At 39.5% G+C, this 14,861-nt stretch overlaps 1 protein-coding gene across 3 annotated transcripts in view; it reads left to right on the forward strand.

Annotated features, from left to right (window-relative positions):
• Nucleotides 1-14,595: 14,595 nt before the first annotated feature.
• Nedd1 (NEDD1 gamma-tubulin ring complex targeting factor) overlaps nt 14,596-14,861 on the forward strand; it is a 61,083-nt gene continuing 60,817 nt past the window's right edge. For all 3 annotated transcript variants that reach the window (XR_011365616.1, XR_011365618.1, XM_069990587.1), the window contains exon 1: nt 14,596-14,669. The gene's annotated coding sequence lies outside the window, so the exon portion shown is untranslated. The remainder of the gene's footprint in view (nt 14,670-14,861) is intronic.

Below are 14,861 nucleotides of genomic sequence, written 5' to 3' on the forward strand. Positions count from 1 at the left end.
CCATAGTGCTACTTCCTTGAATAAAAATTCAATTAAGGTCTTTCAGCTAAATTGTTGTACAGTTTGTATTTGAGAGGTGCTGATGAAGATTTAAATGGAATTTATTAGGAGCCATTCGCTACCCATACCTATAGGGCTAGTAAAATTTGGAAAAATTAAACTTGGCACTAGGCAAAATGGATCCTTGATGTTCTTTGAGTTTTCATGTTAGTGCTGAGTGTTGTCTCACAAGTTGAATGTGTGTGTATTAGTTGGATTTCTCCAGAGAAATAGAACATAGAGAGACAGACAGACAGACAGAAAATTCAACTGATGTGAGCACTGAGAAGAACAAAGATGCAGGAAGGAGCTGATGTCGTAGCTCAAGCCTACTCACATCTTCCCCCGAGGACCTCAGTTTCTTTTAGTAAGGTGTTCAACTGATTAGATAAGGCTGACCTCTATTCTGGAGAATAGTCTATTTTACTCAAAGTCTGCTGATTTAAATGCTAAATCTCACCTTAAAAAATACCTTCATGTAAGCCAGGCCCAAAGAAACATAGGTCCCATGGTTTCCCTTATTTGCAATAACTAGTGTAAGTCTAGGACAAGCAGAAAAGGTCAAAAGCTATGTACATGTGACCATATAAGATGATGTTAAGTGAAATGAACCCCAAGATAGGGACACAAGTGGTTTTTGCTTTCCTGCTATTGCTTTTAATGAATTTATAAAGCACTATATGATTTTTTGTTTCTCTTGTATGTTCTCCCATGGTATAAGCCCTGTTTTCACTGTATTTGATTCTGGTGCCCTGCATCTTGAATATACATCTTTCTAATTTCTAATTTTCTAATATACATTTTTCTAATGCTGAAATAAGGATACAGGTTGACCTATTGTAACAATGAGATGTACAAGACACTATGTTGTAAACAAATTTTACAACTTGGGTGGGGGGAGGAGTTGGAGAGGTGGCGAGCGAAGGGATTGTAGGGGAAAATCAAAGGAGGGGGTAACAATGCTCCACAGGAAATGTACTCACTACCTTACTCATGTAACTGTAACTCCTCTGTACAGTATTTCTACAATAAAAAACATATTAAAAAATAAAAAATACCTTCATGGCCATGTCTACACTGCTGTTTGATCCAATCTCCTGGTTTCATGGCCTCTCTAAGGCTTATATGACTAAAAATAGTCAACATAAGCATTGTGTGATTGATTCTCTAACAACCACTGCTTGATATTTCTCATCAGGAAGTCTCTTTACAAATAGAAGTTAGAAAAAAATAGAAGTTAGATTAAAAAAAACTGTTAGTAATACAAATAATGTAAACAATAATATGCATATATTTTATCCTAAAAGGATATAAATGAGGAGAAAATATTCCAAAAGTTGCCATTTCTTTCTCTGTTGGATGCAACTAGTTTTGTACCTTTAGAATGGTTCTTTTAAAAGAGCTTAGCATCCTATAGGCTCCCTCTTTGAGTAAATTAATGAATTGAATAAAACCATTGATTCATATTAATTTTATGTTTTATGTATCATTTTGTAGTTATAAATTTTTATGCTTGTCCTGGGGCTTGAACTCAGCATCTGCACACTATTCCTGAGCCTTGTTTTTCTCTTTTGCTCAAGGCTAGTGCTCTACCACTTGAGCCACAGCTCTACTTCTGACTTTTATGGGTGTGTATGTGTCTGCCTGGATTACCTTTCAGCCACAATCCTTAGAGCTCAGCCCCCTGCGTAGCTAGGATTTCAGGAGTGAGCCACTAGTGGCTTAATTATAATTTTTAATTTTTAATAATTATACTTTGACAGGAAATAGAATGCAACGTAGAAAAGAATGACAATTGTTACTCAATGTCTGTTGTTTTATTGACTTTACTCATTCTATAAATGGGAGTCAAGATAACGTTCTATCTCATTGTCTTTATTGTCTTTGGTTGACATGGCTGTTGGATTTAAGCTACATTCAAGAAGTTCTCCAAATATTTCTTCCGACCTGTCCACTCTGTTCTTTCCTTTGGGAACTTTTATTATACATGTTTTAGATCTTCCTCTTGAGTTCGTTCTGTTTCATAATCTTTCTCATATTATTCATCATTTTTCTCCTTTTTTCTTTTTAATGCTATCACATCTACTGTTTCACTTATTCATAGAATTTTTAATTTAAGGAACTAGCACTGTGTCTCCAGTAGTAAAGTGCTCCCCTTGAGCCGAAGAGCTGAGGGACAGTGCCCAGGCCCAGAGATCAAGCCCCATGACAGACCAAAAAAAAATTAATTTCAAAGGCTACAGTTTTAAATTTCCAGAATATCTATTTGCTTCTTATTAAATCTACTTGTACTTTTCTCAATGTCTTGTTTTTATGATTCTATTATTTCTTTTATGATGCCAATTATGTCACCATATTTGTTTTCTTTTCTCTGTTATAATCTTCTTTTATATGATTTTCTCAGGGTCCTGATCTGGATTATCTTTCTCTGTCTCTTTCTCTCTCTCCTTGTTTAAAGTTAGATTGTTATTTTGAATAAGGTTATATCAGAATTTTATCTATATAAATGTTGAATGGCTTAAGCCAGGGTAGATCTTTCCAGAAGGAGATTTTTAATTTGTTAGGAACCTCTCCTTGGGAGCAATTATTTTGATAATTTCTCTGTTTGGGAGAAGCAGACTTTGCAAGCAGTAAAGTATAGGACCATGGTAACAAATTCTCAAGGGAGACTTTAGCTAGCACCCCAGAATAATTAAATAAGATCCCTTCTTCTTAACCCATGTTAATGAATAGCCTTCTAGTCTACATTATTCTCTTATTTCTGCTTGATAAATTACCACACACTAGCTTAAAACAACACAAATCTGAGGGAAGAAAGGAGAAAGAATGATGTAAGGCCTAGGAAGCAGAAAAAGGAGGAGGAGGAGGCAGGAAGGAGGGAGGAAAGAGAAGAAGGTGTAGGAGGAGGAAGAAAGGAAGAAAGAAAGAAAGAAAGAAAGAAAGAAAGAAAGAAAGAAAAGGAAAGAAAAGAAAAGGAAAGAAAGGAAAGAGAAAAGAAAAAGGAAAAGAAAGGAGGGAGGGAGGAAGGAAGGAAGGAAGAAAGAAAGGAGGGAAAGAAGGAAGGAGGGAAGGAAATTTCTTTTCTCATAGTTTCTTGGGTTGAAGTTCAAAATGTATCCCATTGGGCTGAAATCACAGTGCCTACAGTCTAGTTCCTTCTGGAAGCTCAAGTGAGAGCATCCAAACCTTTACCTTTCCTAGCACTTTGACTCTGTCCCTGTTGTTTGACTGGTGGAATGGTGGTCAAGTCTTTTCAAGTCATATAACTCTTACTTCTTCTGCCTTCCCCTTTCACTTTCAAAAAGACCTTTGTCATGTCATTGGCACTGCATGGATAACCCAGGAAATCTCATTATGACCTGGTCAGTACATAAAGCAGCCTTTAAATTCCATCTGCAAACTTACTTGCACTTTGTCTTGCAAGGTAACATAGTTATAGATGCTAGAGATTAGAATGTGCATGTTCTTAGGGAGCAATTATTCTGTCTCCCACAGTCTTTTGGGAGCATCTGCTTTGTTTGCAGTTCTAATTTGCAGTTAACTCTCTGTAGTGCCAGGCCTCAAGGCATTGAAACCTATGCCCCTAAATTGATAAACCCAAAATTTTCATCCAGTGAAGCTGCTCTACTGGTTTATATGCTCTCTGCCTTGGATTTTTCTTTTCCTCATTTCATTGGGGATCTTTTATTCTTGTTTATAAGCTCAGCTGTAATTTGAGAGTGTACTTGTTATACTCATCCAGAATTTCTAGGAGTGCAAAAAGTTGGAATTGTCTAGCCAGCAATATAGCCAGAAAAACAAATCTCCAATATCATCATAATTGAAAAAACAGGCTACATGTGGATACACATGAAGCATATATCTAAATACATAAAAGTTATATGTCAAGGGCTGGAAGTGGGGGCTTTCGTGGTTGAGCACAAGTCTACAAAGCTCAAGACTTTGAGTTCAAATCCCAGTACTGATAAAAACAACAACAGTTACAAATCAAACTTATACAGTCTTTTTTTTCCCCACCAAAATAGATCATGTCCTCTTAATTTAAAAACACTTTCTGGGTCTGGGGGTGAAGAGGGGCCAGTCCTGGCTTATGTTGTAAAGTGCCTGCCTTGCTAGCACCAAGCCTTACATTCAAATCTCAGTATCTCAAAAAGTAAATGACATGGAAAGCCAGACTATAATGTCAGATTGCTGAATTCCTTGTCCTGCACAGAAACCAGCGGCATGAGGAGAGATGGCCTCTAGCTGCGGCTTGTCTCTCCTCTCTTCCTGTCATTTTATAATGCCTGCCAGCACTGTGAGAGTCTCATGGATATGTATGTGGCCTTCCTGCTCTAAGGATTGTGTCCAAACCTGTCAGCCACTCATGGCCATTTCACAGGCCTAAGAGCTATGTACACATATAACAGGTAACTCAATTCTTTAGTTGTGTCATTTATTCATCCTTGGGCTAGCTCATTCATTCAGCATATATTTATGAAGTCAAATGCTAGATCTGTGTTAATTATGTGCTAGCTCCATTAGGGAGTACAAGATACATAAGACTTTGGTCCTATTAACCAAAATTTTAGAATCTTATAAAGAAGAAACAGAGTTTATAGACTTAATAGTTAGAAAAAATAACCACTTTGAATGAAGGAAAAGCAAACACATTAGTGTTTGCTTGACTGTGGGCACATGTCTGTTCTCCAGGTAGGAGGGAGGATGTTATGGGTTGGCTTTGTTTTTTTTAACTTACAAAATTGCATAAGTTTTTAGTGAATAAATGCTTAAGTGCTAAGCAAGTTTATTAAAACTGACTCTACCTCTAACAGAATTTTACTGGCATCCAAAAACCTCTTGTCTAGTCTAAAGTTTGTCAAGGAGGAGAAAATATACCAAACAACTTCTTAATGGTTGTATTTCAATAGTGCACTTAAAATATAGACTTTCCTGTCTCATGAGCCACCATTAAGCACCAGCCTTCCCAAATAGTTTCTCTGAGAAAGTCCCCCTCCCAGCAGCTGAAATCAGTGATGAAAGTCCACGTGAACCAGAGCAGAAATTTCCAGCTGTCAAATTAACAACTCAGAGAACATTCCCTTTTTTTACCCTCCACAAAAGATGTGTCTAGACTCATGGAAATCAAAAGATAAAAAACAATCCATTAGGTCATCAGGTGAAGGATTATTTCCTCTGATATAGTTCCTGAGCTTTTCTCAAGTTTGAAATGAGTTCCGCTGTTTTTATTCAAAATCCAGCCGTAGACATAAAGCAAACCTAACGCACCTCTCTTTGCTGAAGTAGAGAGGGAGCATGCATGGAAGCAGTTCTGTACTATGACCCCATAATGCTGCATCAAAGCTTGTGGCATACAATTAGAAATGAAGAGATATAGAGCATCTTTTGTTTCCTATTTAGAAAGTACAGGACAGCTATCTGACCTAGCTATCTGAACCTCTCTGGCTATAGACAAAGTATTCTCCATCAAGATACAGAAGTGCAGAGCTCAGGGCTTACATCTCCTTGAGTGTTAATAGCAATCAGCAGCTTCAAGAAATGCAAACAGTCACTTTTGGGGAAGGAATCTTCCTTTAATCTTTTGAAGAGCTTCATCTCAGTTCAAACAAAATCAGAGTAGGTCTGCAGTAGCCCCCCCCCAAAAAAAGGCAAAAAGGAAGGGAAGGAGGGGGGGAGGTAGAGAGAAAGGAAAGGAGGAATGGAGGGAGGGAGGGAAGAAAGACAAACCCACCTTGGGTTGGGATCTCTTGGATCATGCATTTGATGTTGTTTTTCTATAGATTTTGAAAAGTGGAAGAAGCCAGCATCATAGCCTTTACATAAAAATATCAATGATGCCTCTCTGGTGTCCTATGACTTTGTCCACCGAACCTATATTCAAGTAAGTAAAACTGGTAGCCCTCTTAGGCAGAAATCATGCTTGTTGGTTTTTCCTGCAAGTACAGTATCTACCACAGCTCTTTGAACCTCATAAATGGTTAATAAATATTTGGCACCTAAACAAATGGCTGTATGGAATTTCATTCTTAGAGAGATGAGGGGCTATTGAAGCACATTTGAGAGAGGAGTTATGTGACTAGATTTATTTTGAAGGAGTCAGACCTGTCTGGCAATAGTAGGGAGCATATATTTGAAAGGGACAGACCCAGAGGCAAGATGATTCACTGGAAGACAACAGTAATGGCCCATAAGGAAATAAATTATCATTGGAGCCAGAGAAGGGCATGTGAAGGTGACAAGCAAGAACTGGTTTGAAGAATACTTAGGAAGAACACTTTATATGACCTAGCCTTTGCTGGAACGTGGAGGGAGAGAGAAGCTGGGTAATGAGGACACTCACACTGATCTTGAGATTCTTTGATCTTTTCGATTAGTGATGGGTCAACTGAATGAGATGCAGAACACAGGAAAATGCAGTAAGAACACATTTGTTGTCAAAAAAAACTTGTTTATTCCAACCTTCTTGGGCTTGGACTGCCTGTGAAATATCTGTTTCAGAAATGGTTATTAAAGCCATAGGTTTTGATGTTTCTTCACAGGATGACAAGCATAGGACTGAAAATCTGAAGGGCTTAGGACAGAACTACCAAGACAATAGATATTTCAAGGTCTGGAAGAAAGAAGGTAAGGGGATCTAATCTAACAGAGGAAGCAGAATTATCCCCCCTTCATCTCCAAATATAACTCTGGGTGTTCCTTCTAGAATACCTGCCCTTCAAGCCAGCTGGAGTCAGGAATCAAAGCACTCCTGCTGTGAAAGGGAGAAGCAAACTCAATCTTTTCAGTGGTCTTCAGAAGGAAATGTAGCATCCACAGACCCTAAGCTCTCCCAGTTCAGAGCTGTTGGCCCACTCTATCTACTTATTATACTAAACATGTAGACCTAAGGTATTAACCAAGATTTCCTGCACAGATAGGGTAAACACCTAGGAAATATATGTTCCTTTTGTCTCTGTGCTAATAGCTCAGGCATCCTAATGGAATCTTCCAGCATCTCAGGGATCTCTACGCATCACTGCCATGTATGGCTCTAGACATGTATGCTGAAGGTATGACGTATTCTAGAAATTAGTTACCTTCCCCCAATAAATCCCATAATATCACTTATTTTTATGTCTGTCCTCTCAAAATGGAAGGTTGCACACTGTTTATTGTCCTAGCCTGTGTAGTTTGTATAGGCTGCCTGTAAATGTTATTGCTTTAGTAGAGACTCAAGCAAACTTTCCCAGTAACGCTATCCTTCACACTGAAATCTTCTCTCTGCATTCAGCCCCTTGATCCTTTGGCAGTTAAAACATTCTCTTTCATTTCTGTATCTGTGCTTTCCTAACCTCTTTGTCTACTTCAATCATCTCCTCTCACTTTCATGACGTTTGTTGATTGATTGCTTCTCAAGCTCTATGTCTGGCTTTCCAGTCCTTTGTCTAAATTTAAAACTCCAGAGCCATCCTTCAGAAAATGTGCAGTGTTCCATCAACTGCATTTCTTTCTAAAGTATCTTTTGTTTATTAGAACAAAAGTCTCTTAATTCTGACTCCTTATTTCCATTCCCATTGCCTCTGCCTCGGTCCAGACCCTCTTCATATGTCAATTAGCCTTTAACTAAGCTGCACACTATTAAGACTCCCTGCTGGCAACCCATTTTCCACTTTACTGCTAAATTTCTAAAAACAAATTCCCAAATGCAAAATCATGCATGCATGCATTCATTCCTTAAACAGTCCTTAGATCTGTCCTTTTTGTCAGATAGCCTACTAGGAACTAGGGTCAGAGACTTCGTGTTCATGGGCTAGTACTGGGTTCCTGGAGCATGAAATCCAGTCAATGTGCAGACACATGATTTGCAGCCCATGAAGGTGGGAACAGAGTGGTGTGGCAGCACCCATCAGAGAGGGAACATCTCAGAATCTGCTCATCTCATCCAGTTAGCGAGAACCAGTTAAGAACTAGGGGAGATGTAAGTCAAGGCACCAGAAAAGTGAAAGGTTGGACACTAGACAGTGTGCTGCATGATGTGCATTTGGTCAGTAAGGCTCTTTTGGCTGTCAGAGAAGATCTAAGAAAATCAGCACGAGGCAGCAATACATGGCCTTGGGGCCCACACCAAGGAATTTAGACTTCATCCCACAGGAATAGTTTTAAGAAGAGTAGTCATGTGATCAGATTTGCATGTTATCACATGTCTTGTTAGGATTTTTGGAGGCTAGTAGCAGGGATGGATGGAGGCTTGGAAAAAACGATTTCAACAATCCAGTCAGTAGGAGGTGATCCAAATCAAGATAATAAGAGTGGTAGTGGAGAGTAGGACAAATTTGAGGGTTAACTCAGCAATCAATTGACTGGGTCTTGTGATTTGTCTAATTGGTTATTTGTGGGAAGGAGGGGGGAATTTATAAATGAGTTGAAGCCTTGCATTGTTTTGCGGAGCTTTGGAAGGGGGATACTTTGGCAGAGAAAGATGGTAGCACTTGGGTAGGTGGGCCTGGACTCAGATTGCAGGTTTGGATTGGAGACATTCACTGCCTATTCATTTACTTATCAAACAAGTAGGTACTGAATGTCCACTATATGGCATGGTGTGTTCTAAGGACTAGGAGACACAGTAGGAAGCAATTAGGACAAACTACCTGTTCTTGTAATGCTTCCATTCCAGTTAAGACACTAAATCAAACAAACAAGTGATTCAATGAAGAATGCTAATATGGTATGTGCTTTGAAGACAAGTAAAGTGAGGAGAAAGAGTTTGGTGGAGTGTGGAGGTAATATCTGAGCACAAACCTCAGGTGCTAAAGGAAGCCACAGGGAAGTACAAGGGAAGCAGATGCAAAGCATTGCAATCACTGCAATGGGGCAGTGGTTTCCTGAGGAAAAGGAGGAAGAAGCTTCAGGAGAGAGAAGGGGAGAGGGTAAAGATGTTCACATCACTGAGCCTCTTAATAAACAGTACTTGAAAACATTCACTGAGGGCCCCACTATCCATGTTTCCATTTTCTACATTCTTCTTGCCTGTGGTCAAATGTGGCCTGAAAAATAAGTTGTAAATTGTGCATTAGTCTGAGTAGCATGATAAAATCTTGTTTTGCCTAATCTCATATTGGGAGATGAATCATGTCTTTGTCTAGTGTATTCACACCGCATAGGTTACCCACTCGTTAGTCACTTAGTAGCCATTTCAGTTGCCCAGATGGGCTGTTGCAGTATTGCAGTCTTTGGTGTTCAAGCAAACCTTATTTACTTAATAATAACCCCAAGATACAAGAGTAGTGATGGTGGCAATTCAAATATGCTAAAGAGAAGCCATCAGTAAAGTGCTGCTTTTAAGTATTAGCTCATGTCATCACAAGAAGGGTAAGGAAAGTGCATGAAGATACTTTGAGAGACAGAAAGGCTAAGATCATACTTAATAACTGTTTTCATACTTATATAACTTTTAAAACAATATTTTGTTGTACTTGATCTGTTGATTATTAGTGCCATAAATCCTTTGGTGCCTAATGTATGAATTAACTTTTATTATAGGTATATATGCATAGGGGAATAAAACAAGACAAAGACATACAAGGTTTAGTACTAGCCTTAGTTTCAAACATTCACTGGAAGGCTTGAAAACTATCCTCTTCAGGTAAGTGAAGAGGCCTGTATTTCAATCTTTTTGTTTTAGATTTTAGAGTCATAATATATATAGTCTTTATTGGTGTGTATTAAATTGTACATAGTAAATTTTATTATAACACTCCCATGCATGTATAAGATGTGCTTTGATCATATTCAGCCTCTCTATTTCTCCTTCTCATCCCTTTCCTTGTCTATTCCCTCCTACTTTCCACCTCCCTAGGGACCACTGTATTTCTTGAGCACAGGTCAAGTTGCTTCCATTTAAAGCTATCCTTAGACCCTTAGCCAGGAAAAGTTCCTTCCTCCATTAGGACTTCCCAGTGCCTGATAAATACCATGGCAATTTGTATCATGTTTTATTCTCTTGATAACTTTTCTGAACTAGAATGCTGTTCATCTTGGCGACTACAGTAACCTCCATGGTTTTCAAGGAATTTGGCCTACAAATGTGTGTTGTCAAAGCAATAATGACAAATGTGCTTTTGGCAGGGGTGGTTAGTAGGTGGTGATGGTGAAGAGTGACAGACTACTTTTTTAAGGTATATTTTAAAGCTCTGTAGTTTTATGTACTTTAGGTATCCATCCCCATCTCTATATGACCTATTTTTTCCATTTTTAGAATTTACTTATTGACTTTTCACCACAGAAGATGAGGAATTAATTTTCTTAGCACTGATTTCCACCTCAGTTACAAACACACACACACACTTACACACACACAAACATGTGCAGTTCTGACCTTCCTATCCACCCAATACAGAGATATCATTGTAATTTTGTTTAGTATTTCATGAGCACATGACTATGTAGCTATTATTTGTAGCAGAGTAGAAAGTGTGTGTGTGTATGTGCGTGTGTGTGTATGTGCATGCATATGAATGTTCTTGACTATACATTCTCTGGAGTGTTTTAACTGCTGTTTAGATTGGTTTTACTTTAGCCTACTCTCATCTGTTATCCTGGATTTTTCCTACACCAACATTTTTACATTGTGGGGACTCAGTTTACTTCTCTCAGGCTGGATGCCATCTTTTTATTTTACTCCTTCATTTTAGTGCATTCTTTTTTTTAAATTTGTTCTCTGAAACCTGAGTAATGATATGCATAGGCAATTCTAGGGTAGTACACATTTTGCTCAGAAATAGAGATTTATTGATCCACTGTATCAAGACTCTCCTGTTACCATTAACATGGAAGCCATTTGGATTATGAGAATTTATTCACTGTCACATTTTTTTCCCCCACTGAGTTTTGAGAATGTTTAAACTCTACTCTTCAAAGCCAGTGTTCTGAGATTTGACCATGTTATGGTTTAGTTTGTAATTCTTTAAAAAATTAATTTGTTTTTCTTTCATAAGTGAAGGACGCCACTTTCTTCCCTAATGACCAAGAGCTCTTAATTTCTAGAATCTTTCTTAATATGCAAAATGTATCAATAAAAAAGGAGGAGAATACAGTCAGAATCCAATGTACATCTTATAAATTAAAAAGAGTGAGGGAAGCAGGAATGAATGGGTGAGAATATTGAAAGGGGTGACATTGATCAAGATATATGTATTCATAAGCTGCTTCATTAAATAGCAGCTCCTCTGTAAATCTTCTTAAAGATAATAATACAAAGAAAAAATAAACATAAAATACACTTCTCTATGAATTTTGACCAATATATATTGAAACCAACCTGAAATTCTATAACAATCAGTAACATTTCCATCACTACTGTTGCCCTGACTTCTCTCCCCACACTAAGCACCTGTTTCTACCACCTGGGCTTAGTTTGTATTGAATCTAGATTGACATCAGATACAGTTTCCCAGAAAAGTGTTTTAAAAATGTTGGGAGATTACATTGATATGCAGATAAATCTAGAAAAAATGGACATTCTGACAATATTGAAACTTTGAATTAGTGAATATTAAACAGCTTCTGACTTATTTTTGACATGTTTTATAATTTTCAATGACTAGTTATCACTCAGATTTTTTATCAAATTTAGAGGTCATTAAAATGGAATTGTCATTTTTATTTTCAATTGCTCATTGTTAATATATAAAACACTATTTAAAAAAAAGCTGGGCATGGTGGCAACACACTTATAATACCAATATCTGGGAGGTAGGGATTGTGAATGTTGAGGATCAAGGCCATCCTTGGCAAAAGTTAGTGAGACTCCTATCTCAAAAAACAAGCTGGGCATGGTGTCAAACATTTGCAATCTTAGTGATATGGCAGACATGTTAGGAGAACGGTTGTCTGAAGCCAGCTCTCAACAGAAAAAGTGAAACCCTATCAGAAAAACACCTTAAGCCAAAAAGGAGCATGGATCAAATAGTAGAGCATCTGCAGGGCGCTATGTCCAAACCCAAGTATTGTCAAGACAATAAAAAGAAATACTGCTGGGCCCTGGTGGCTCATGCCTGTAATCCTAGTTGCTCAGGAGGCTGAGATCTGAAGATTGTGGTTCAAAGCGAGCCGGGGCAGGAAAGTCCATGAGACTCTTTTTTTTTTTTTTTTTTAAATTGTGAAAATATTGTACAGAGGGGTTACAATTACATGGGCAAGATAATGAGTACATTTCTTATCAAGCATTGTAGCCTCCTCCTTTGTTTCCCCTTCCCATCCCTTCCCATCCTCCCCCCGCCCCCCCACCCAATCCTCCCCGCTTCCCCCTCTCCCCGCCCCCCCCCCCTCCTCGCCAAAGTTGTAAAGTTCATTTTCGACATAACGACTTGTACATCTCATTGTTGCAATGGGTCCACCTGTATCCCTAGTTAAACGACTTGTTTTCCCCCTTCCCCTCCACAAATTATACCGATATCAAATACAGTGAAAGTAGGGGTTATACTGTGGGGGAGGGACATACAAAGCAACAAAGAAATAATCTTATACATGCGTTAGAAACAATCGCATGAAAGAAAAAAATCATTTGAATACATATCTTAGGGTCAGAAAACCGGAAGTGGTGCTGTGGCTCAAGTGGTAGAGTGCTAGCCTTGAGCTGAAGAACTGAGGGACAGCGCCCAGGCCCAGAGTTCAAGCCCCATGACAAAAAAAGAAAAAAAGAAATACTATTCTAATTTTGTATATTGATTTAATACAAGTTTTGCCAAATTTACTTATTTAATTTACTTATTATTATAAAAGCTCTATTTTTCTCGATTCTGTTTGATTTTCTACTGCACAATATTATCTGTAAATAAAAAGAGTTACATTTCTTTCTTTTTCTTTATCTCCCTTCCTTCCCTATTTTCCTTCCCTATTAAGTTTCTTTTGGATATTGTTGAAGTTTCTAACAATGGTTATTACATCCCCTTTCCTACCCTTAGTTCTGATGATTTCCCTTACATACTTAGAAACTCTTTGATGTTCACATATACATTTATAATTAGCACAACTGGCATTTCTTGTAGCTTTTGGTCTCCTTCGAGAGTAATGAAACATTCCCCACTTCCCAGAAATAGTCCTTTCTTGATGCCTTCATTTTTTCTTATAGACTATTCTCAACTTTCTTGCTGGTTTCAATTTTCAGAGATTCACTTGTCTTTCCTCTTTTTAAGCTTTCTTTTCCTCATTTGTCCCAATTCTTCCTACTTCCATTTCCTTACTCTTGCTGTGCCCAAATTTGTATCCCATCAATTTAGGTTTAATACCCTCAAGAACTGCCTACTGGGCTGGGAAGGTGGCTCAGTGGTAGAGCGCTTGCCTTGCATGCTCGAGGCCCTGGGTTCGATTCCTCAGCACCACATAAGCAAAAAGAAAAAAGCCGGAAGTGGCGCTGTGGCTCAAGTGGTAGAGCGCTAGCCTTGAGCTGAAGAGCTGAGGGACAGCACCCAGGCCCAGAGTTCAGACCCCATGACCGGACCCAAAAAAAAAAAAAAAAAAAGAACTGCCTACTATACAATGAAGGCAGCTGTTGCCCATAATATTTACCCTGTTGCTGCTCCCATTATGCTCTAGAATTTGATTAGAACTTGAATTTCTCCTTGAAAAAAATATGGATTTATTAAATTTCCAGTTACTGACCCACGGCACAAATAATGGGATTTGCCTATAGCTCAGAAACACGTCTAGTGTGTACTTGAGTTGAAGGATTAACACTTAGCACAAGAAATGATGGCTTATCAGTATTCTCTGCAAAATATTGTCTGTTCCACTACAGAAGAACCCTATAGCAAGGGACTTTTGACAAGAATTCAGCAACCTGCCTTTCCACACTGAGAAGCATTCCCTTTAAAAGAATTCCCAAGCAGATGGAGTTTGATGTTCCTGACCTTGCAGCACTCTCTGAAAGATCACAGGTCTGAAGTTGGTTACCACAGATGCTTAGTATTTGGGTGACTTAGCATGTGGGTGTTGCCTGATTTGTAGTTGTCAGGTTGTATGATCTACTTTCCACAGCTGCTTCTTTAGGGGAATCCTTTTCTAAACCCACATCTACGGTAATTTGCCTGATGGTGGGCTTTCATACATCTTGTACTTTTCTTTGGATTTTTTTCTTTTTTAGACAAGGTCTTGCTATTTAGGCTAGACTGAGCTCGAACTGGCAGTCCTGCTCCACTTTTCTGTTCTTTTTCATTTATGTTATGATTTGTTAACATCAACTTCTTAAGCTCCACCCGGCCAAGGACTAAGAACATTCACTCTACTCTGGTCCCGCTAGGCTAAAAGTGTACACTCAAGAGTCTAACGTAGTGCCTGGCACACAATAGACACCAAACACAGGAATGCCAGGGCAGAGGGCAGAGCGGACCGGGTGGAGGAAACCCACAGATGCAAAGTCTCTGCCCTGGAGCTGGGATAACTTCCCTTACAGATGCTCAGCCCCGCCCCCGCCAGAGTGACAGCTCGCGGTTCCGCCTAGCCCGCCCTGGATGCCCGCCTGGGGCCAAAGCCTCGCCCGTGACGTCACCGGGGGCGGTACTTCCGGCCGCCGAAGTTTAACAGTTCAGGCGGGAGCCGGAAGCCCAGCGCGGGACCAGTTGCGCCGTGGCCCCCTGTTGTGCCGCGGCGGAGAGGTGAGGTTCCGGGGTCAGTCGGCCCCCGCCGCTCGCTTCCTAGCCCTCTCTTGAATCCCAGTTACCCTCCCGGGTTCTTCACGGGGCAGGCCGGGGCGAGGGGGCTCCGCGCTCCGGGCGGTTGCTGGGCAGGGCGCGGCAGTCTCTCCGGGTCCGCGGGCCTGTGGAGCCGGCCTCGTCCCGGCCGGAGGA

This window comes from Dipodomys merriami, unplaced genomic scaffold (assembly GCF_024711535.1).
Source record: "Dipodomys merriami isolate MVZ:Mamm:240054 unplaced genomic scaffold, mDipMer1.0.p SCAF_10, whole genome shotgun sequence".
NCBI lineage: Eukaryota > Metazoa > Chordata > Mammalia > Rodentia > Heteromyidae > Dipodomys > Dipodomys merriami.